This window comes from Capricornis sumatraensis, chromosome 4 (genome assembly GCF_032405125.1).
Source record: "Capricornis sumatraensis isolate serow.1 chromosome 4, serow.2, whole genome shotgun sequence".
Classification (NCBI taxonomy): Eukaryota; Metazoa; Chordata; class Mammalia; order Artiodactyla; family Bovidae; genus Capricornis; species Capricornis sumatraensis.
Window position 1 is genome coordinate 66,237,274 of NC_091072.1, and position 25,236 is coordinate 66,262,509.

Genomic DNA, 25,236 nt, shown 5'->3' on the forward strand with positions numbered 1-25,236 from the left:
CTCAGTTCCCCTGGAGATAACACAGAAATAATGTCTACCTCAACATTTCTGGTAAAGATAAAATCAAGCAGCAAATGGAAAAATTTCAGGCACTGTTTGCTACCAAATAGGCACTCAATAAATGTTAGCTACTTCTTCCCAGTATCAGTGAAATAAATAGTTCCCTAACATTCTCATTGCTTAAACTCAGCACAGCTAGAATCACAGAAGGAACAACCAAAGAAAGCAGGTTTTAGAAAGCCCCGTGTTATGTTCCCATCTGTTTATCCATTAGCATAATAGCTACTGTAATAACAACTAACAAATGTGAGTGTATGTGTGGTGAATCTGAAATGCTTATAAACTGTAATTTAAGGAAACAAAACAAACAAACCTACCCATTTTCCATATGTTGGTATATTTTTACTCTCTTGCTATTTTTAACCATTTTTGTATTGATTATGAAAAACTTTTTTTTAAATGAAAGGACTGCATTCACTCCTTTTCCAAATGGAGTATAGGATGAAATAGGATCAGAGTTCCTGGTGAATTGTAAATCAGGATACAATTAAGTGTAATTATAATTATGACTATAAGGATATGCTAGTAAAGGACTCATTGGTTCTCAATATTCACCTTTTCTCAAACTCACTTTTAACTGATCTTGCTCTCTCCTTCAATGCCCTGTGTGCACGCATGCTAAGTTGCTTCAGTCATGTCCAGCTCTTTGTGATTCTATGAACTGTAGCCAGCCAGGCTCCTTTGACTGTGTGATTCTCTAGGCAAGAGTACTGGAGTGGATCACCATGCCCTTTTCCGGGGGATCTTCCCAACCCAGGGATTGAACCCAGGTCTCCTTTATTACAGGTGGGTTCTTTACCATTAGCCCCACCTGGGAAGCCCACCTTCAGTGACCTAAGTCCTAATAATGAGACAAACTAAAAAGTTTAGGGAAATTAACTATGGATAAGAGAGGAAAGTCTGATGATAGCTTGATATTTTTCAAATAAGAAGATAGATATAAGATTCATTTTTTTCCCCAAAATATTTCATATCTCAAATGGAATTGAATGTGTTAATACTGAAGCAGAATAATTAGTTTCCACTTGTTTCATGCAATGAGACAAAGGGAAAAGAAAATACATCAGGGTTGTGTTGTTCCTCAAATCTCTATTTGTTACTTAAAATATATTATTGTATAATTAAAATCTATGATGTGAACTTCAGTTGTCAAGTAAAGGTCTGCTTATCAGGATTTGTGGTGAAGCGAATTAGAGAAGGTTCATTGGGAACATGGTGGGTCTAAGCCATTGCCAATGTTGAAGGTTAAGTTTAGTTCACTAAGTATTAATCACACAGGGCTCATCACCGGCATCAGAGAAGGTCCAAAGAAGTGATTACCCAGTGTAGATGAACATGAGTGCTTGCCAAGCTCTAAATGATACAAAGTGAAGCTTCAGTTCCTCATAGTCCTTGAGATTGAAATAATAGAATTATGGTCTTTCCAGGGTCTAAAGAATAAAGAATTTTAGTTGCCTCAAGGCAAGACAGTAAATAATTGTCTTTGAATTATTATTAGTGGGCAGATGTCTGATGTTTCCTTAAGGTCTGGGATAGTGGCTACTCCATGTTGCTGTTTGCTTGTAGTACTGAACTACTCTTAACAGCTATATGTGGGACAGAAATCATTGTCCACTTAACTAAATGAGCAATTATAGCAAATACATTAACTTCTGACCCCAACTCAACCAGTGTAAACAAAAACTATTGCCAGCTTTTTCCTCATTACAGTGTCAAGTGGCCAGCCTTCTCTGCTCAAGTTTTTCTTCTGTGGCGGCCTCATAGGAAGGGGTCATCTTCATCTTACCATAAGCCGCACCAACTTCAGTATTTGCAGTGGATCTTGCATTCTTGCAGCAAAGATCTGGCTCCTCCCCAATCTGGAAAGCTTCCCACCGAGGCCTCAGAACCATGGAGAAAGGCAGAACTTTCTCTGTTGAGAGTGAGATTCCATAGCTGTTTTCGCCATCCATTCTTTTTCATGGATATGTAAAGAGCCAAGTTCTTTTACAGGACTTTTTCACTTTCTGGAAGCTCTTAAATTCACTTGGCATCTTCAGAAATCTCAAATGAAGACTGGAAGTTACACTGTGTTGCTTACTGTGTGCTGTGCTTAGTCACTCAGTCATGTCCAGCTGTATGACCACCAGGCTCCTCTGTCCATGGGATTCTCCAGGCAAGAATACTGGAGTGGGTTGTCATGCCCTCCTCCAGGTTTTCTTCCCAAACCATGGACTGAACCCAGGTCTTGTGCATTGTAGGAGGATTCTTTAAGCTACCAAGGAAGTTACATATCTTTAATAATGCTAAGACTCGGTTAACACACCTTTCTTTTCTGAATAAAAATACTGAAGAGATATTTTCATTATTCTGTACCTGTTAAGTATTTCTTAAAGTTAAATTTATCTCCACAGATAAAAGATAAGCATGCTCTAATTCTGAGCCTTTGGAAGATTTAGTTTAAAAATCAGTTAGGATTCTTTAATTGTAAACAACAGAAACTGACTTTGGGTAGCATAAGCTAAAAAGAAATTCAGGAATCTAACAAAAACAAAACTGAACAGCAAACCATTAGAAATAATGACAGACAGGCAGCTCACTGAGTTAGAAAGCAGCTGGATATGTCATCTCACCAATAGAAAGAAATCAGGATCTGTTAGGAAGCGAGAATGAATGATTGGTGAATCATACATATTCTGCTTTTTCAGAGAGTACAATATTCCTGACAAATTGTATTACAGATTTTTTCCATCCTCAATCATTCCACAGAATTGGTGCTGAATAGTTATTGATATTAATAATGATCAAGATTTCTTAAGAATAAACCATCAAGTGCAGTTTTTCACCAGAATTGGGATTTTGGATGTCTGTGGTATGTCATATAACCTCTCTTTCATGAAGCCGCTACTTTCTTTATGAGAGTGATACTACCAAGTAACAATTATTATGAAGAGAACCGAGAACTGTTGCTTTCTCACAACCATAGGAATAAGTCAATTAAAACCAAGATTTTCATCACAGATATTTATAAGAATAGTGAATTAAATGAACGCCTATCTGTGACTTTAACTTGGTGTGTGTGCTCAGTCACTCAGTTGTGTCTGACCCTTTGTGACCCCATGGACTGTAGACCACCAGGCTCCTCTGACCATGGAATTTTCCAGACAAGAATACGATAGTGGGTTTCTATTTTCTACTCCAAGGGACCTTCCCAACCCAGGGATCAAACCCACTTCTGTATCTGCTGCATTGGCAGGCGGATTCTTTACCACTGAACCACCTGGGAAGCCCTGATTTTAACTCAGAGACTTGATACAAAATTTCATCAAAACTTCTGAAGTGAATAACTGATAACATGCATAAATCCAGAAGTATAACATGTAACAGCATCCTTTCTCTAGGCAACCTAGTTCTCTATTCTTGTAGTAACAACCCACCTTCTTCCCTGAGTGCCCGTATTCTCCAGGCTTTGAAATTCTCCAGAAGTAATTGGCACCTGCCTACATTTTTGATTACACTTGCTTTGTGTCCCAGATGAAGGCTTCTCCTTTTCACTTACATTTTCTTCTCATTTATTTTTTCTTTAGGAAAGGGCTCTAGAGAACAGCACAACTGAAATTATGTCCAGTTAGTTTACAGTTCTCGTGTTGTTCTTATTCTGCATTAGCAGTAATAAATCTTTGAGTCTTTGTCCTCATGCAGTTTGATCTCAGAGGCATGTAGAACGGTAACTTTGTTTTAAGGTGAGTTAGGGCTCTATTGATTGATTTAGTTTAATTTGAACATCAATCCAACTGTCACCTTGTTGTGAAGAAACTTTTGAGAGGTATGAACCAAGAAATTGTGTCAAGAGTCAAGGATTTAATCAGATATAACTTTAGAGAGAATTTTACAGCCCTGAAATTTCAGTGATGAGCCACTCATCTTACAAGGTGATCATGCAGATTACCTGATATGATTTATTCACTTATTCAACACATTATTATTCAGGCTCCTAGTGTGTGCATGCTCAGTTGTATATGACTCTTTGCAAACCTATGGATTGTTGTATTCCCCAGGCTCCTCTGCTCATGGGATTCTCCATGCAAGAATACTGGAGTGGGTTGTCATTTTCTCCTCCAGGGGATCTTCCCACCCCAGGGATCCAACTCATGTCTCCTGTGTCTCCTGTGTTGGCAGGTGGGTTCTTTAGCCCTGACTCACCTAGGAAGCCCCATTCAAGCTCCTCAGTTCAGTTCAGTTCAGTCACTCAGTCGTATCCAAATCTTTGTGACCCCATGAATCGCAGCACACCAGGCCTCCCTGTCCATCACCAACTCCCAGAGTTCACTCAGACTCACATCCATCAAGTCAGTGATGTCATCCAGACATCTCATCCTCTGTCATCCCCTTCTCCTCCTGCCCTCAATCCCTCCCAGCAGCAGAGTCTTTTCCAATGAGTCAATTCTTCGAATGAGGTGGCTAAAGTACTGGAGTTTGAGCTTCAGCATCATTCCCTCCAAAGAAATCCCAGGGTTGATCTCCTTCAGAATGGACTGGTTGGATCTCCTTGCAGTCCAAGAGACTCTCAAGAGTCTTCTCCAACACCACACTTAAAAAGCATCAATTCTTCGATGCTCAGCTTTCTTCACAGTCCAACTCTCACCCATAAATGACCACTGGAAAAACCATAGCCTTGACTAGATAGACCTTTGTTGGCAAAGTAATGTCTCTGGTTTTCAATATGCTATCTAGGTTGGTCATAACTTTTCTTCCAAGGAGTAAGTGTCTTTTAATTTCATGGCTGCAGTCACCATCTTCAGTGATTTTGGAGCCCCCAAATATAAAGTCTGACACTGTTTCTCCTGTTTCCCCATCTATTTCTCATGAAGTGATGGGACTGGATGCCATGATCTTCATTTTCTGAATGCTGAGCTCCAAGCCAGCTTTTTCACTCTCCTCTTTCACTTTCATCCATATCCTTTTTAGCTCCTCTTCACTTTCTGCCATAAGGGTGGTGTCATCTGCATATCTGAGGTTATTGATATTTCTGCCAGCAGTCTTGATTCCAGCTTGTGCTTCTTCCAGCCCAGCATTTCTCATGGTGTACTCTGCATAGAAGTTAAATAAGCAGGGTGACAATATAAAGCCTTGACGTACTCCTTTTCCTATTTGGAACCAGTCTGTTGTTCCATGTCCAGTTCTAACTGTTGCTTCCTGACCTGTATTTAGGTTTCTCAAGAGGCAGGTCAGGTGATCTGGTATTCCCATTTCTTTCAGAATTTTCCAGTTTATTGTGATCCACACAGTCAAAGGCTTTGGCATAGTCAATAAAACAGAAATAGATGTTTTTCTGGAACTCTTTTGCTTTTTCCATGATCCAGCGGATGTTAGCAATTTGATCTCTGGTTCCTCTGCCTTTTCTAAAACCAGCTTGAACATCTGGAAGTCCAAAGTTCACGTATTGCGGAAGCCTGGCTTGGAGAATTTTGAGCATTACTTTACTAGTGTGTGAGATGAGTGCAATTGTGCGGTAGTTTGAGCATTCTGTGGCATTGCCTTTCACTAAGCAGCAATCCCATGCTAGGCACTGGGAACATGGAAGTAAGTAAAACAGACAGACCTTGTCTCATGAAGCCTACATTTTATTAAGAGAAGAAACATTAAACACATAAATGTAAATAGGATAATTTCAGATAATGGGTTACTTTATGAAAATAAGACAGAATACAGGAAAGGGGTGATGATACCTAATTTAAATAGGATAGTTAAAGAAGACATCTCTCAGTATATAACACTTGGGTAGAGACGTGAATGATGGGAAGATGCTGGTTAGGGAAAGGGCTAGGGGGACTGTTTTCTGGGCAGAAAAAAAGGGCTAGTGAAAAGCTTAGGAGAAAGGGCTTGACATATTGCAAGATTATTTGCCTCGAGCAGGATGGGCAAGACAATGAGCAATAATGAGGGAGAGATAAGCGGAAACCAGACACTGAAGGATAGTGAGAAATTTGGATTTTATTCTGATCATGATAGAAAACCACTGAAAGATTTCAGTAAGGAAAATAATAAGATTGAAATATTAAGATCGTGTTTTCTGCCACTTTACAATTGGTTGTAGAAAAGGAGAGTGGAAACTGAGAAACAAATTAGTATGCTTTTGCCCCAATATAGACTACCCAGGGAACTGAAAGTAATGCCATGAAAAGAGAGAAGTGGTAAAGCTCAGGGTAAGAAATGAGAATTAGAAATAAATAGCCCCTGATATACACATAACAAGTGCAAAGTCCAGCCAGCCAGCTATCTGTCTATTGTATTTTCTAAGTATTTATCTTCTTACCCCCATCTATATAATTATTTGTTGTTATAGATATTCAGTAAATGTGAGTGGAATCTGAATCACAAAAATTGTATGAAATACAGATTCCACCATTTTTTTTACATGTAATCCTTCAACATTATAAAAACTTTAGTCAACCACATAAGGTATAAATCTTTCTAAATACTTCCAGGAGAATCTGTATTTGAACAGCAACTGAGAAATAGCTATAACTGAACTTCATTTTTAAAAAGTAATTTACCTGCAGGATGTACAGGGTTAGTGGTCTCGCTGCCCTGCCACTCAGTCGTGTCCAGCTCTTTGCAGCCCCTTGAACTGTAGCCCGCACTGCTTCTCTGCCCATGGAATTTTCCAGGCAAAAATACTGGAGTGTGGTGCCGCTTCCTACTGCAGGCTATTTTCCCGACCCAGGAATCAAACTCCCATCTCTTTTGTCTCTTAAAGTGATAGGTGGATTCTTTATCCCTGGTGCCACCTGGGTTAAGAATGTATAGCATTAGTGGTCTAATCATTAGCTTAAATTTGTTTCTTTCTGTCAGGCTTTCTTTAATTTATTTTTAGGATTAACATTTTGGAAAAGAAACGTGGAGACCTACTTAGGAAAGATGAGAGAAAAAATTTTAAAATAGTGGTAATTTACAAGAAGAAAAAACTATGATTGAAAAACCTAAAGACAATTTGTCATCAGGTTCGCAGTCTAGATGTACATATATAGAAAGAGAGAGAATGAAAAAAATTGATGGTCATGAACAACAAACACTTGGCACTTTGAAATACCTTCTATTTCTGAGATCGAGAACGGGAGGCTGGGAATGAGCAAGTGTGAAATGACTGAGAAAGAAGCAGAAGGTGACAACTACAAAAAGATTAATAGGTTTCTATACTGATAAGCTGGGGAGATTTTTGTTGAGAAAACATGTAGTCGCTGGAGGAATTTTATTCATCTACACAATTTCAGGCTTTCTGGATTCAGAGAATATAATGCTTGCAAATCATTTGAACCATAAGATAACATTTTAATGAGGATTACATGATTTCACTGGAAGGGAAAATGTTCTAAATCCATCCACTCAAAATCGATGGCTTTTATTTAAGACTGTCTGACACGTCCTAAAGTCTGAATATCATACTAAGCAGGGAAAGCCAGGTCCCGTTTTGTCAGATTTCTTCCCGAACTGCGTTGTTTGGGGGTAGAAACCTAGATGTTTCTTGTAGTTCCCCTTCTTCACATTAGGGCAAGGAGTCTAAAGCATTGGAAGTAATGATTTCAGAAACGATCTTTCACACTTTGTTCCCAGCCTGAGCCCCATGGGCAAAAACTGTTCCCATGCTGCCTGCGTAGCATTTCCCAGGCTGCCTATCAGACTGTGAAAGCTTTTCCAGAAGAGAGAGCATAAGTGAAGAGCATTGCCCGATGAGTACACATAGAATCAGTCACATCAAGGACGAAACTAGAGCAACATTCAGCTGCAGAAAGGAACCAAGTGTGGCTGGAAGGAGCCAGTCATGACTGTGGGGGTGAATATAAAAATCACCAAGCTATACTCAGCGGCAATACATAGCAGAAACTAAGAGCCCGGGCGTTGGGACCAGATTGCCCACCCCTCCCCAGCTCTGCCTCTGAGTAGCTGTGTGACCTTGGGCCAGTAGCTTAATGCCTCAGTCTCTTGATTCCCCACCAATGTAATGAAGATAGTAGTAGGCCCTACCTCACAGGCTACTGTGAGAGTTAAATAAGTTAGTGTGTTAAACTGATTTAAAACAGTACCAGGCAAGTGATGAGCCCTTAGTAAATATGTAGTTTTCATTTTAAAAACTCAGAAGTGCTGTAGGAATGAATTAGAAAATTATGGGAGGTAAAGTTTGAAGTGATATTCACAGTCTTTATCCTTACTCAAGGACATTCTTAGTAGGAATACACACACGCACAGTCTATCCAATCATGAGGAATAAGTGAGGTGGTGTGAAGAATACACTTAAGGAGTAGCCTGGTGTGTTTCAACCTAAAAACAATAACCAGAGATTAAAGAATGCAGTTATGACTCCAGAGGAAAAGTAAAAGTAGGCCTTCCTTCAGGGCAAGCTATTGATATTTTATGAGAATTTGATAAGGCAGAGCATTAGAGAGTGAGTGCTAAATTTGTGCAGGGTAATAAAGACTTCAGAAGGTAATAAGAATTTTGGACCCTGCACACATAAGAGGCTTAGTAATTACTTAAACGAAAGGATGCTGCCATTTCCATAATCACAGTTCAAATCTGGGAGTCAGTTATGGTCGATAACGTCATTGATGCTATTCCATCTAGCTAAGAGCTTTTAACATGAAACAACTCATAGCAGTTTCCTGTATTGTGTTCATTTCACCATCATTTCCATAACATGGTTTAGCCTCGTATTTAAAACATTTTAAATACTAGAGCTTCCACATGGAAAAGCTTTGTGGTCCAAATATAATGTGAAGAATATGAATGCAAGTAACAAAGAAAACTTAATGAAAACAGGGTAGGACTTAAGATAGTGATTTTTTTTTATGTATACTTCTGGAAGATGGTCACATGCAAAATTATAATGTCTTTTCATCTTCAGGTGACTGGCAATTTATGCTAAGTATATTAAGATACACTAAGACACACTAACACTAAAATACTACTGTATTCTTGAAATTGTTCTAAGTAATCCTCACCACAATTACGTGACAAGATCATTACTCTCATGCGTTACTATATCAGTAATCCATGCCCAATGCCTCTTCATAGGAATTATGTAGGTAATAGGAAGATAATTCCCCAATAATTTACTGTGTCAGGGGTCCCCAGGTTTGATGATTCCCTATAAGGACTCATAAGACTCGGCCTATAGTCACATTCACGGCAAAGATTTATTATAGTGAAAGAACGGAAAGCCAAACTCAGCTAAAGGGATCAGGGTAAAGTTCAGAGGAAACAAGACACGAGCTATTATACCAAGAGCCATCTCCCAGCAGAGCCACAAAGAATGCAAGTGCTTAATTTCATCATTCAAAGAGCTGCAACAATGTGTGTGAAATGTTATCTACTAAGAAAGCTTGTTAGAGACTTAGTGCCTGGGATTTTCCTGGAGACTGGTCACATGGGCACCCTTTGCATAGCATGTGCCAAAATTGCAGACTTCTGAGAGGAAAGCAGGTGCTTAGCATGAACCCACAGTGAGCCTCACTTACCATTTAGAGAAAGTTTTATGTCATTGTAGGGAGCTATTTGCCAGTCAAGTTGCTAGACACCAGCCCAGGAACAATTTTGCAACCAGAACTTTCTAAGGATAGCAGTCTCAGGCTCTCTTCTGCACAGGTACCAAGATAAATTTTGGGACCAGTTTTTAAGAGTAAGGAGAAGGGAATTTAGCTTTCCTGACAACTCTGAACATGACTTAATGTAATGAAACTGTCAGGAATGATAGCACAGCTCCACTATATAGGTCACTGCCAACTGACAAGTGTATAGACTCTGCTAACACATTTTATCACTGCCACCCAGCCATTCCTTTTCTTTTTTTTCTTCTTTTTTTTTTTTTTTTGCCTCTAAGGAACCATTACTCACCATGACCCATTTTAAGAGAAGAATCTGATGGAGCACTTATAAACATCAGAATCCTATGTACCAAAATTATGTCTACCTACTTCTACTAAAGGGCATCTTCACAAATATCAAAATGAAGAGGCAAATTTCTGTAAAAGAGATTCAGGAATCTTAAAGAAATTGCAATCAATTCTTATTTTTTTTCAAAATCATAAGTTCCAAAGTGGGAGACAAGAAATGTAGGGGGCATTTTTGACACTCCCCCTTCTGACACTTTTATTGTTAAGTATTAATAAAAGTGTGCCAATGTCAGTTCCTGAAACATTTCCCAAATCGTCTACTGCTTTCTCTATCCACTCTGTGCCTCCTGTCCAAGCTACCATTGTTGGTGGGTGCTATAGTGGAAGAGACTCCTAACTGACCTTTGTGTACCCCATTTTGATCCTGCCCTAGCCATTTTCTATCTTATAGGCAGAGTGATCTTTTAAAAACATGACTATCTCAGGTTTACTTTCAATGTCTTTGCAGATATTGATAACAAAAATCACCCACATCATTATCGGTGTCTGCATTATGTGGTCCAGGCCAACCTTAGTAGCCTGACTTCATGCCTTGATGTCTGGTGCTTTCTGAGTTGCAGCTATAGAGGCCTTATGCAACCAAGGATCTGCTCACCAGCTGTTCTTGCACCGCTTCCTTCTTTTTTAGTTGGTTTCTACTCATGTTCTTAGTCTTGACTCATAGTATTACCTCCTTGAGGGTTTCTTTCGTAACTGTTAACTTTCCTCCAAAGTACATTCATGAACGCACACAGCACAGACATTCTTGTTTCGTATTCTTCCACGAGAGTATTCTGTGGCATCTTGCAATTCTCCTTCCCCCGGGGCACAGTGGTAAAGAATCCACCTGCCGGTACAGGAAATGTGGGTTCAGTCCCTGGGTAGGGAAGATCTCCTGGAGAGGAAATGGCAACCCACTGCAGTATTCTTCCCTGAAAAATTCCATGGACAGAAGAAGCTGGCAGGCTACAGTCCGTGGGGTTGAAAAGAGTCGGACACGCCTGAGCTACTAGGCATGCCCACTCCAATTCTCCTTCACAGATATATCAGAACCATAATTGATTCTCTTTATAATGATATGCATGTTGTATGTATTTCTAGAATATTAGCTACCTGATGAAAGCAGGTATTCCTTTCATCTTGTTTATCGCTCTATCCCGTGTCTATCACTGTGCCTTACACTTACTAAATGCTAAATAAATACAGATTGAATGAATGACTCCATCAATCTCTCTTTATTCTCTGTGCTTCACAGTCTTTAACATGTCACTAAACATAATCAAAATGGACCTAACAAGTATAGATGGATTACTTGCTATGTGCAACCTCATGAGATTCCAAGTTTATACTCAGAATGCCATGTTTTCTATTTGTTGTTGTTTTGTTTCAGTTTTGTATTTATAAAGAAAAGGCTTCTCAGAGATACCGAAAAGAGATGATAGAATGTAATGATCATGAAAAGAAAGGGAGGAGTACTTTTTTTATTACCTACATCCTGCTATGTGCAAAGTCTAAAGTATGGTTTTTTCCACATTGCCTACTGAATGTTTAGATGAGTTTTATCTGTCTTTTTCAATGAGCCACTTCTGCCGCCTGAACCAGATGTCTAGTATGCACCTGTGGGTCTTTCTTATTTCCCATCTCAGAGGACATAAAAGACATAATTATTTCCTTTGATTATCAATCACGATCTCATTTCATTTGTGACTTACTCATAAATGTTGAACTATGAATGTTGCCTTTGTTTCCCTGTCTGTATCGTCTTCCTGCCTATTCATTTTGAAGACCAAGGCATTTACAAATCCTCTTCCTATTATCTTGGATAGGGCTGAATTAGAAATTTTTTAAGTGTTGTCTTTATACAAGTGTAATTCATAAATCAAAATATTACTAACTGCAAAGCAACAAGTTTTCATGTGTTGAAATTAAAATAGTCCATTATTGTTCTCCAGAAAAGCATAACCATATGATATTCATCTGGGGTTTTTCCTGGTGGCTCAGATGGTAAAGAATCTGCCTGCAATGTGGGAGACCCAGGTTCGATCCCTGGGTTGGGAAGATCGCCTGGAGGAGGGCATGGCAACCCTCTCCAGTATTCTTGCCTGGAGAATCCCCATCCACAGAGGAGCCTGGCAGGCTACAGTCCCTGGGGTTGCAAAGAGTTGGACACAACTGACTGACTAACACACAATCACAACATATATCTATATAGATATATCTATCATATCTGTATATATCATATCTATATTTATATAGATATCTAGGTGGGTAATACCCAAATAAATAGATTTATACAGTTTATTGTAGGAAATAGGCACACACAATTATAGAGAAAGCTCCACAATCTGGGGTAGGCAAGCTGAAAACCCTGGAGTTCAAGGAGTGTCCGTCCAGTATGGTCAAGAAAAGACCATAGTCCCAGCTCAAAGACAGGCTGAGAGAGAGCAAATTCTTCCTTACTCTACCTTTTTGCTCTATTCAGGTCATCAATGGTGTCCATTCACGTAGAGAAGGACCATCTTCTTTACTCAGACTAACAATTAAAATGCTAATTTCATCCAGAGACGTCCTCACAAAACACACCCAGAAATAATGTTTAACCAACAACCTGGGCAATTCAAGTCAAAATGTAAAATTAACCATCACAAATAGTATCTTCCTAGATGTTCTAGTTGCGAAACTTCCCCATCTTTCTCTTCCTGACAAATAAGAGGCACATAGTCTGCTCAATTAGGTAATACAACATGGGATATAACCCTGAAATTCTACCATACCTATTAACCAGACCATGCTTTCCGGGACTTTTCTTGTCTGACGTATATGAAATCTAACCACAGTGTTATGCTTACACAGCATTTTGAAAAATTCCTCTAGGGGCTTTAGTTTTCATTTCACCTATATGACAATTGACACCATGGTCAGTTGTTTTTCAAGGCTGGAAACCTTTAAAGTGATATGACTGACCTCTATCCCAACTCTTAAAAACACCTTATTACAAGGTGATGGGTAGAAATTATTCACTGATCACAGCAAAGAAATAGCAGGATAAAGACATCTATATTTATTCTCCTCTCTCAATTATTTAGTAATTTATTCCTACAGTTGAGCCTGACAAATTACTAATGCCATGGCTTGCATCTTTTTCTAGTTATTACCATTGAGGAGAACAGCTACGTTGGAAATACTTCTAAATACATCTATATATCGCATACGAAAGAACTTGTTCAGTCGCGAACTTCTGAGTATGCCAGGTCCTCTGTCCTCCACTACCCCTCAGTCAGGCAGGTCAGTCGTTCAGCCGTGTCCGACTCTTTGCGACCCAATGGACTGCAGCACACCAGGCCTCCCTGTCCCTCACCAACTCCCGGAGTCTGCTCAGACTCACGTCCATTGAGTCAGTGATGCCATCCAGCCATCTCATCCTCTGTTCCCTTGTCCTCCTGCCTTCAATCATGCTCAGCATCAGGGACTTTTCCAATGAATCAGTTCTTTGCATCAGGTGGCCAAAGTATTGGAGTTTCAGCTTCAGTATCAGTCCTTCCAATGAATATTCAGAACTGATTTCCTTTAGGACTGAGTGGTTGGATCTCCTTGCAGTCCAAGGGATTCTCAAGAGTCTTCTCCAACACCACAGTTCAAAAGTATCAATTCTTCGGCACTCAGCTTTTTTTACAGTCCAACTCTCATATCCATACATGACTACTGGAAAAAACCGTAGCTTTGACTAGACAGACCTTTGTTGGCAAAGTAATGTCTCTGCTTTTTAATATGCTGTCTAGGTTGGTCACAGCTTTTCTTTCAAGGACCAAGTGTCTTTTAATTTCATGGCTGCAGCAACCATTTGCAGTGATTTTGGAGCCTCCCAAAATAAAGTCTATCACTGTTTCCATTGCTTCACCATCTATTTGCCATGAAGTGACGGGACCAGATCCCATGATCTTCATTTTCTGAATGTTGAGTTTTAAGCCAACTTTCTCACTCTCCACTTTCACTTTCATCAAGAAGTTCTTTAGTTCCTCTTAGCTTTCTGCCATAAGGGTGATGTCATCTGTATATCTGAAGTTATTGATATTTCTCCTGGTAATCTTGATTCCAGCTTGTGCATCATCAAGCCCAGCATTTCACATGATGTACTCTGCATACAAGTTAAATAAGCAGGGTAACAATATACAGCCTTGACATACTCCTTTTCCTATTTAGAACCAGTCTGTTGTTCCATGTTCAGTTCTAACTGTTGCTTTCTGACCTGCATATAGGTTTCTCAAGAGGCAGGTCAGGTGGTCTGGTATTCCCATATCTTCAAGAATTTCCACAGTTTGTTGTGATCCACACAAAGGCTTTGGCATAGTCAATAAAGCAGAGCTAGATATTTTTCTGGAACTCTCTTGCTTTTTCCATGATCCAGCAGATGTTGGCAATTTGATCTCTGGTTCCTCTGCCTTTTCTAAAACCAGCTTGAACATCTGGAAGTTCACAGTTCATGTGCTGTTGAAGCCTGGCTTGGAGAATTTTGAGCATTACTTTACTAGTGTGTGAGCTGAGTGCAACTGTGCGGTAGTTTGAGCATTATTTGGCATTGCCTTTCTTTGGGACTGGAATGAAAACTGACCTTTTCCAATCCTGTGGCCACTGCTGAATTTTCCAAATTTGCTGTCATATCGAGTACAGCACTTTCACAGCATCGTCTTTTAGGATTTGAAATAGTTTAACTGGAATTCCATCACCTCTACTAGCTTTGTTCGTAATGATGCTTCTTTGGGCCCACTTGACTTTGCATTTCAGGATGTCTGGCTCTAGGTGAACGATCACACCATCGTGGTTATCTGGGTCAAGAAGATCTTTTTTGTACAGTTCTGTGTATTCTTGCCACCTCTCCTTAATATCTTCTCCTTCTGTTAGTTCCATACCATTCCTGTCCTTTATTATGCCCATTTTTGCATGAAATGTTCCCTTGGTAATGCTAATTTTCTTGAAGAGATCTCTAGTATTTCCGTTTGTATTGTTTTCCTCTATTTCTTTTTATTGATCACTGAAGAATGCTTTCTTATCTCTCCTTGCTATTCTTTGGAACTCGGCATTCAAATGGGCATAACTTTCCTTTTCTCCTTTGCCTTTCACTTCTCTTCTTTTCTCAGCTATTTGTAAGGCTTCCTCAGACAACCATTTTGCATTTCTTTTTCTTGGGAATGGTCTTGATCACTATTCCTCAGACTTTGCTCAAATTCATGTTCATTGAGTCAGTAATGCTATCTAACCATCTGATCCTCTGCCACCCCCTTCCTCGTTTGGAGAAAATGAATTCCTAGGCAGATTGATAAGAAGTCCTGGAGTCCCTGAGGAGAGAGGAGTCTTGGGTTGTCGAGTATGTGATAGGGGTCTGAAATTCTCAAAGAGGAGGAGAAGACAAACTTTTTTTTTTTCCTCTACATTCCTTAGTCTTAGTCACATAAAACTTTTTTTTTTTTTTCTTTAAGCCCGGAACTGATGATTACACAAGAAACAACTCAGTTCAAACTCTGTGCTGCTGCTGCTGCTGCTAAGTCGCTTCAGTCGTGTCCAACTCTGTGCGACCCCATAGACGGCAGCCCACCAGGCTCCCCCATCCCTGGGATTCTCCAGGCAAGAATACTGGAGTGGGTTGCCATTTCCTTCTCCAATGCATGAAAGTGAAAAGTGAAAGTGAAGTCGCTCAGTCGTGTCCGACTCTTAGCGACCCCGTGGACTGCAGCCCACCAGGCTCCTCCATCCATGGGATTTTCCAGGCAAGAGTACTGCAGTGGGGTGCCATTGCCTTCTCCAAACTCTGTGCTAGGGATTACATAACAACAATGTATCCTGCTTAAGGACAGTTTCTCCTTCCTAAAAACCTTCTGACTAATCCTGATATTTTAAAGTGTATATTATGGGAGTGAGTCTGGTAGGATCTTTCTACTGTTAAGTTCTGATACTTTTATCCTAAAATGTAAATTGTGGGAGTGGGTCTGGTAAAATTTTTACAACCTTGAGACATTCTTTTGATTTTTTTTAATAACTAATTTAAAAAGTATATAATTCCCTTGCTAAAGACTAGCAAGTGGGGCACTCTCTGGGCAGATGTCTACCCGGTTCTGATGTCTATGTCAGAAGTTTTCTCTGTCTTTTTTCACTGTAATAAAACTTCTGCCACACAAGAGCCCTGAGTGGTCAAGCCTGGTCCCTGGTCCTGAAGCTAAATCTTCTTTTTCAGAGATCACAAATCTGGCATCATTTACTGTAAGCTATCACTTTTGCCTTCAGTCTTTGCCGTCAATCAGGGTATTTTTCCAGTGAGTTAGCCCTTTGCATCAAGTGGCCCAAAGTATTGAAGCTTCAGCTTCAGCCTCAGTCCTTCAAGTGAATACTCAGGATTGATTTCCTTTAGGATTGACTGGTTTGATCTCCTTGCAGTCCAAGGGACTCTCAAGAGTCTTCTCCAGCACCACAATTTGAAAGCATGAATTCTTTGGCGCTCAATCTTCTTTATGGTCCAACTCTCACATATGTACATGACTACTGGAAAAACTATAGCTTTGACTATACTGACCTTTGTCAGCAAGTAATGTCTCTGCTTTTTAATGTGATGTCCAGGTTTGTCATTGGAGGAAGAAATGACAACCTACTCCAGTGTTTTTGCCCGGAGAATCCCATGATCAGAGGAGCCTTGAGGTCTACAGTCCATGGGGTCGCAACGAGTAGGACACAGCCAAGGTTACTGAGCATGCAGCTTTGTCATAGCTTTTCTTCCAAGGAGTAAGCATCTTTTAATTCATAGTTGCAATCACCATCTGCAGTGATTTTGGAGCCCAATAAAATAAAATGTGTCACTGTTTCCACTTTTTTCTCTCCTATTTGCCATGAAGTGATAGAACCAGATGCCATGATCTAAGTTTTCTGAATGTTGAGTTTGAAGCCAGCTTTTTCACTTTCTTCTTTCAAACTCAGCAAGAGTCTCTTGATTCCCTCTTCACTTTCTGTCATTAGAATGGTATCATCTTCATATCTGGGGTTGTTGATATTTCTTGCAGAAATCTTGATTCCAGCTTATGATTCATCCTCCCTGGCATTTTGCATGATGTACTCCGCATAGAAGTTAAATAAGCAAGATGACAATATACAGCCTTGTCATACTTCTTTCCCAATTTGGAACCAGTCAGTTGTTCCATGTCCAGCTCTAACTGTTGCTCTTTGACCTGCATACATGTTTCTCAGAAGACAGATAAGGTGGTCTTTTATTTCCATTTCTTTTAGAATTTTCCACAGTTTATTGTGATCCACACAGTCAAAGACTTTGGTGTAGTCAGAGAAGCAGAAGGAGCGGTTTTTATGGAACTCTATTGCTTTCCATGATCCAACAAACGGTGGTAACTTGATCTCTGGTTCCTCCACCTCTTTGAAACCCAGCTTGTACATCTGGAAGTTCTCTGTTCACATACTGCTAAAGCCTAGCTTGAAGGATTTTGAGCATAACCCTACTAGCAGGTGAAATGAGTACAACTGTGTAGTGGTTTCAACATTCTTTGGCATTATCCTTCTTTGGGATTGGAATGAAAACTGACCTTTTCCTGTCCTGTGGCCACTGTGTTTTCCAAATTTGCTGACATATTGAGTGCAGCACTTTCACAGCATCATCTTTTAGGATTTGAAATAGCTCAGCTGGAATTCCATCACCCTCACTAGCTTGTTTATAGTAATGCTTCCTAAGGCCCACTTGACTTCAAACTCCATGATATCTGGCTCTAGGTGAGTGACCACACCTTTGTGGTTATCTGAGGTCATTAAGACATTTCTTATATAGTTCTTCTGTGTATTCTTGCCTTCTTTTCTTAATCTTTTCTGCTTCTGTTAGGTTCTTGCCATTTCTGCCCTTTATCCTACCCATTCTTTCATGAAATATTCCCTTGATATGTCCAGTTTTCTATAAGAGATCTCTAGTCTTTCCCATTCTGTTGTTTTCCTCCATTTTGTTTAATTGTTCATTTAAGAAGGCCTTCTTATCTCTCTTTGCTGTTCTATGGAACTCTGCATTCAGTTGGATGTATCTTTCCCTTTCTCCCTTGCCTTTGGCTTCTCTGTTATTTGTAAAGTCTTCACTCTGTCTACCAGATCTAATCCCTTGAATCTGTTCATCACCTCCAGTGTATAATCATGGGGTATTTGATTTAAATCATATCTGAATGGTCTAGTTTTTCCTACTTTCTTCAATTTAAGCCTGAAGTTTTCAATAGAGTGGTCATCATCTGAGCCACAGTCAGTTCCTGGTCTTGTTTTTGCTGACTGTATAGAGTTTCTCCATCTTTGGCTGCTAAGAACATGCTCTGATTTTGGTATTGACCATCTGGTGATGTCCATGTGTAGAGTTTTCTCTTGGGTTGTTGCAAGAGTGTGTTTGCTATGACCAGCATGTTCTCTTGGCAAAAATATTTTACCCTTTGCCCTGCTTCGTTTTGTACTCCCAGGCCAAATTTACCTGTTATTCCAGGTTTCTCTTGACATCCCACTTTCGCATTCCAGTCCCCTATGATGAAAACGACTTTTTTTCTTTTTTTTTTTTGGTGTTAGTTCAGAAGGTCTTGTTGGTCTCCAAACAACCATTCAACTTCAGCATCTTTGGCATTAGTGGTTGGAGCATAGACTTGGATTACTGTGATATTGAATGGTTTACCTTGAAAATGAATTGAGATAATTCTATTGTTTTTGAGATGGCACCCAAGTACTGCATTTCAACTCTTTTGTTGACTATGAAGGCTACTCCATTTCTTCTAAGGGATTCTTGCCCACAGTAGTAGATAAAATTGTCATCTGAATTAAATTTACCCATTCCATTCCATTTTAGTCCACTGATTCCTAAGACGTTGATGTTCACTCTTGCCATCTCCTGCTTGACTACATACAATTTACCTTGATTCATGGCCCTAATGTTCCAGGTTCCTATGCACAGGACTTTATTGTCACCACCGGACACATCCAGAACTAGCGTCATTTCTGCTTGGCCTAGCTGCTTCATTCTTTCTGGAGCTATTAGTAAATGTCCTCTGCTCTTTCCCAGTAGCATGCTGAACACTTTCTCACCTGGGGTGCTCATCTTGTGGTGTCATGTCTTTTTGTCTTTTCATAATATCCATGGATTTCTCTAGGCAAGAATACTGGAACGGGTCACCATTTCCTCCTCCAGTGGACTATGTTTTGTCAGATCTCTTCACTATGACCCTCCCTCTTGAGTGGCCCTGCACAGCATGACTCATAGCTTCATTTATTTATGCAAACCACTACACCATGACAAGGCTGTGACCCACGAAGGGGAATAAAGAACTTGGCTTCACCAAAGAGGTCTAGCATTATTTCCCCAGCCCTTGGGAGAAAATCTTTAATCCTTAAAATTCTCTTGGTGATTGGAGCCTCTTTGCTATTCATGATTGGCTCCTCTAAGGATATTTGGTAGTTTCTGCTAATGAAGTGACCCATGGTAAAGCACTCTGGCCAGCTGATATCAGCCTGACCACTGAAGAAAGGGATGGCCAGATGGCTGGAAACCAAGCCCAATCACAGGGACAATCTATCAATCAATTATGGCCTATGTCGTGAAAGTGAAAGTGAAGTCGTTCAGTTGCGTCCGACTCTTTGCAACCCCATGGACTGCAGCCCACCCAGGCTCCTCCATCCATGGGATTTTCCAGGCAAGAATACTGAAGTGGGTTGCCATTTCCTTCTCCAGGGGATCTTCCCAACCCAGGGATCGAACCCAGGTCTCCCACATTGCAGCAGACGCTTTAACCTCTGAGCCACCAGGGAAGGTGGCTATGTAAGGAAGCGTCAATAAAAATTCTGAATACCAAAGCCTGAATGAGGTTCCCAGATTAACAATACTCTTTGCATACTGTCAAATATTGAAAGTAGGAGAGTAAAGTGACTTGAGAACAATAGAAGCTTCAAGTGCACAACACTCTTAGACTCTAAAAACAAAACAGAAAAACATCTTACATAAATAGTACCAATATGGGGAAGTGTTTATTAGGAGTCGCACGTCAAGGAATAAAAAAAAATTTCTTAATATCACAAATTAGTAGGTGTTATAGCTACAGGGTGCCCCACAAAGAAATCCTTTCCATACCATGTAGCCTTTTCTGATGTATACTCTTAATCACCATCTGTTCATTTGCTTCTGTTTGTCTCAGTGTTTTTTAGAAAAAAATTTCATAAACGTTTACAGGAGGTTGAAAACAAAGATTTATTGCCTGAAACCTTGAAAAATACCTGTATTTGAAAAAATCCATATTTATTAACAACTTTATCTTAATATGTTTGTTATGTTCATCATCATTGTCTATTTCTCAACACATAATCTGGTCCTAAGTGACTATGTAGTATTTTTTCATTCCAGGGCTTGACATACATTTTCATTGCTTCTGGAATGATTTCTTTCCCATTTTTTGTCAGGTTAACAGCCACCTATCTTTCAGGTTTAAATTATTTCTTATAATTTATAATTATGTTTGTGCATATGTTTATTATTTATATCTATGTATGTATTTCATTCACTACTTAACTATAAATCTTGATCTGTTTTATTCTTCATTATAACTTAATGTGTTTTATATAATACATGAACCATAACAGATGCTATTGAAAAAATCTTGCCTGTCTTAACTATAATCTTTGCAAAATGGTTTTAGGGATATAAGATATTTGGTTGACAGGACATAGCAATAAGGAGTTGGAAAGCTTAGTAATTGTTTGTCTCTGGAGGTGGAAAGATGGCTGAAAAAGAAGCAGAAAATGCCTGCAGAAAATGAAGAGGAGTGTTCAGGGATCTATACATTCTTTAGGGGTAAGAAGACTAGAAATCTAGCAGTAAGTCCAATTTGACTAAGACAGAGAGAGTGTGCTTAAAGAGCTTCTGGGCAAGAGATTTGTAGTAGAGCAGCAAATAGTTCAGTGTGAAGCAATTTCTGATGGAATCAATCCATTTGGATCCAGACTGTAGTGGGTATATTGGACATTGTTCTTTTCCAAGCCCTGGGGCTGAGAAGAAGAGCCATTATTGGGCACAAATCCAGCTAAAGCTATGAAATAAGACTCCTACGTTAAGCCACAACAAGCTAAATTCTTTGACAAGAGGTGTGCACTTATCCTTTATCACCTGTTTGTAATTTGTGCCCCAAGATTGATAATGCAAACTTTTAACTCACGCAGACCGTTTCTCAGTTTCTCTATGACACCAAGCTCATAACCACCCAAGAGCTTACACACGCTCTTTTCTGTGCTGGAGCATTCCCGCACCTATCTGCTTAACTCTTCTTCATCTTTTATGCACCACACTCAGTACACTTCTTTTAAAAGATTTTCTCCATTTTCCCCACTTTAAACCAGGGTACTGCTGACTTTACAACAGAAAATACTGACTAGATATTTATATGCACTATGCTTATATAAATTCATGAACATTTATATACATTTTTATGTTTGTTGAACAACTTGGTTCCCTACTAGATTATTAAGGTTAGCATTACAGGCTTAGAGTTTATGTCTGTTTCGTTTACAACTGTATCTTCTAGTGCTTAGTACATTGACTGATACAATGAATAGTAAATACTGATTGAATGAATGAATATCAGTTACAAATGTCTAAATGGGCTAATAATCTCATGTGGAGGAGGAATGGAAACTTGTCAGAGGTTGTGGGAACAAAGTCTCAACACATACAGAAAATTTCTATTAAATATGAAATAATAAGATAGTGAAGCCTGGCTACCTTTCTGCTTTGGGCACCTTGATGGTTTCAATATAGCTTAACTATGCTATTACTTCTTTAAAATATGATCACAGTTTCAGAATTGCAGACTGTGAGTTTATGTTAACTGGTCTAGTTGCAAGCTAGTAAGTTCATTATGTTAGTTTTAGAGTGTATTATCCAAAGAAAGTCTGTTAGGTGGAAATAGAATAAATTTAATTAATCCCACTAAATAAAATCATGTGATCCAGAAACAGCCATAGTCTGAAATAGGTTTCATTTATGCTGAATGAGTAAATTGCCCTGTCAATGTTCTCTAATTTTAGTAACAGAAGAAAAATAAAAGCCCCATGAGTTCGTATTAAGTTAGATGGTTTTTAATCATGTTTTTCTAAAGAAATGGTTTAAAGATGTGGAATAAACTTGATTCTCTTAATTTTTTTTTCTTGAGTAACTATATACCAAATATCTGTTTTCATTACCTATTGTCATAAAACCCATATTAAATTCTACCAACACTGGTGAACAGCCAATAGTGGGTGAGACTAATGGGGCCCTACCTTCTGTAATTAGAGATGCCATCTAACTTTGTTACTGCCTTAGATTAGTTCTTAACTGAAATCACTTACATGTGATTGTTACTGTTAATGGGAAAGGATATTAAATATGGATTATATCTTTCATAGTCTAGCTAGCTGGGCATCTTGGACTTAATACTCCCCATCTGTGACCCTTTACAATACATTAAGCACACCTTTTCAGCAGCAGCCCTACTACCGTTAATCATGCTGGGGAAAAGATTGCACTGAATGTATTAGCAAGACACTCACATTAACCAAATGCTAGTCATATGTGTCAAGGAAGAGAGAGCCAAGTCTCGACTCTGTATTTTCAATGGACTTTGAGCTTGTAAGTCAATGGTATCTGAGTCTTTTCATCCCTCAGTACAGGGATTGCTGGTTTCTCAAGTTACAGTGATATGATTCGTGTTTTTTTAGTAAAACTATAGTAACCAACTCATCTACTTGTTTAGGAAATTTCAGTGCAAAATTTTATGTTTGTTTCTCTGTAATGTGCATATCCTTTCAGTAAAAAGAAATCACAGAAAGTACATGGAGTTGCAAGAAATAAAACAAGGTTTTAAAATTCTTCAGGAAAAAAAGTCAAATAATAAGCACAATGATAATCTTAGCGACATACAGAATGCACTGTAATAATGCTTTTTATTTTTGGAAACTCCACTGCCTCTTGTAAAAATTGGATAGATGATATAGCCTTATGTATGAAAAATGTAAATATTAATGGAAAAGATATATATACATATAGTCATATTAAGGGAAGAATATGTTTCTGAGAGCTCAGAAAGGGAGAGGAGAGGAGACAGTTACTGTATAGGAACCGGGGAACCTGGACATGGATGTGTCATGGATGATTGTTAAGCTGAATCATTCTTACTTAACTTTATACAGTAAAATCATGAAAAGTCTGAAGGATAGAACTGGCAGGCAGGACTGCCTTATATCGAGAATAGCATGAGGTTCAGAAATAAGCTTTTAACAAAGAACAAATGTCCCTAGGGTTTAGTGTGGGACATAGGCCAGAGTGCAAGGGGAAGTTGATTTATAGAGACTGTAGATTTGGGGCTATTTCGGAAGAATATATTATTGAAAAGATTCTAACCTGTCTACATGTAGCTTAGAGCTTTATCTATTCTCTGTGCTTCATTAGTAGCTGTGCGTAGTCTATTCCACAGAGTAGCTGTAGTTCTTCTCAAGAATCCTTTGTTATATTTGTAGGGTCCTGAATTTTAAAAACACATTTCATCTTTGCTTTGTATATTTAAAGCTTTAGTGTTTATGTAACCTTTCTCTCAAAAATTCTACTCCTAGTGATTATAATTTTATTAATAAATTATTAACTAACATGTATATGTTATTTACCATGAGTCAGTGAAGGTCTACATACTTTATACACATCTACAACCTCAAGAATGTGTCCTTATCATGCCTGGAGAAGGGCATGGCAACCCACTTCAGTATTCATGCCTGGAAAAATCCCATGGACAAAGGAGCCTGGCAGGCTACATGTTCATCGGGTCGTAAAGAGTCGGACGTGACTGAAGTGACTTAGCACACCCAACCTCAGTTAATTCTCTTTAAAAAATATATTGAAGTACCATTACATATGTATACAATATGCACGCATGCTCAGTTTTGTCTGACTCTTTGTGACCCCATGGACTGTAGCCCACAAGATTCCTCTTTATCCATAGAATTTTCCAGGCAAGAATATTGGAATGGATATACAATATAGTGATTCACAATTTTTAAAGGTCATACTGCATTTATGATTATTATAAAATATTGGCTATATTCCCTGTGTTGTACAGTATATTCTTGTATCTTATTTTAGTCCTAATAGTTTGTGCCCCTTATTCTCCTATTTTGTCCCTCCCCACCTCATTCCCCACACTGGCAACCATTAGTTTGTTCTTTATATCTATGAGTCTGTTTCTTTTTTTATGATATTCACTAGCTTGTTGTAGTTTTCGATTCCACATATAAGTGATGTCATACAGTATTTGTCTTATCTGACTTAGTTTACTTAGCATAATGCCCTACAAGTCCGTTCACGCTGCTGCAATTGGCAAAGTTTGTTCTTTTTTTATGGCTAAGTAATACTGCATTGCAAATAGATATCTTATCTTCTTTATCCATTCATCTGTTAATGGGCACTTAGGTTGCCTCCATACCTTGACAATTGTAAATAAGGCTGCTGTGAACACTGAGGACATGTATCTTTTTGCATTAGTGTTTTTGTTTTTTTCAGATATATCCCCAGAAGTGAAACTGTTGGATAGTATGATTATTCTACTTTTAGCTTTTTGAGAAACCTCCGTATTGTTTTCTACAGTGGCTACATCAATTTACATTCCTGTCAACAATGTACAAGTGTTCTGTTTTGTCATATGCTTGCAGACATTCGTTATTTGTGTTCTTTTGCTGGTAGTCATTCTGACAGGTACAAAGTGACATCTCACTGTGGTTTTGAGTTGTCTTTCCCTGATGATTAGCGGTGTTGAGCATCTTTTCATGTGCCTGTTGACCATCTACATTTCTTCTTTGTAGTAAAACCTCAGTTAATTCTCAAGCAGCTCTATGAAATGGTCACAATACATTTCACAGTAAATAAACTAAGACATGGAAAGTTCAGGTAGCTTACCACAGCTATTGACACACAGGAGGTCTGATTTCTGGGAATTGTGCCCTTATCCTCATGAGAATACTCCTTCTCATGAGGATGGGAATACCAGCTAACTAAAATGATGAAACCATCTTAGATGCAATAACCAGGGCTTTCTTAAGAAAATTATGGCATATAATAGAAGGCATAATATATTATTTTATGCTATGGAACATGCCCATGTTATGTTGATTAACCAGAGAAGGCCTTTCATCATGGAGCATGGACGTTGTGGAGCAGAATCCTTAGCTAATCAGCTGAGATCATGTAGCATGAACA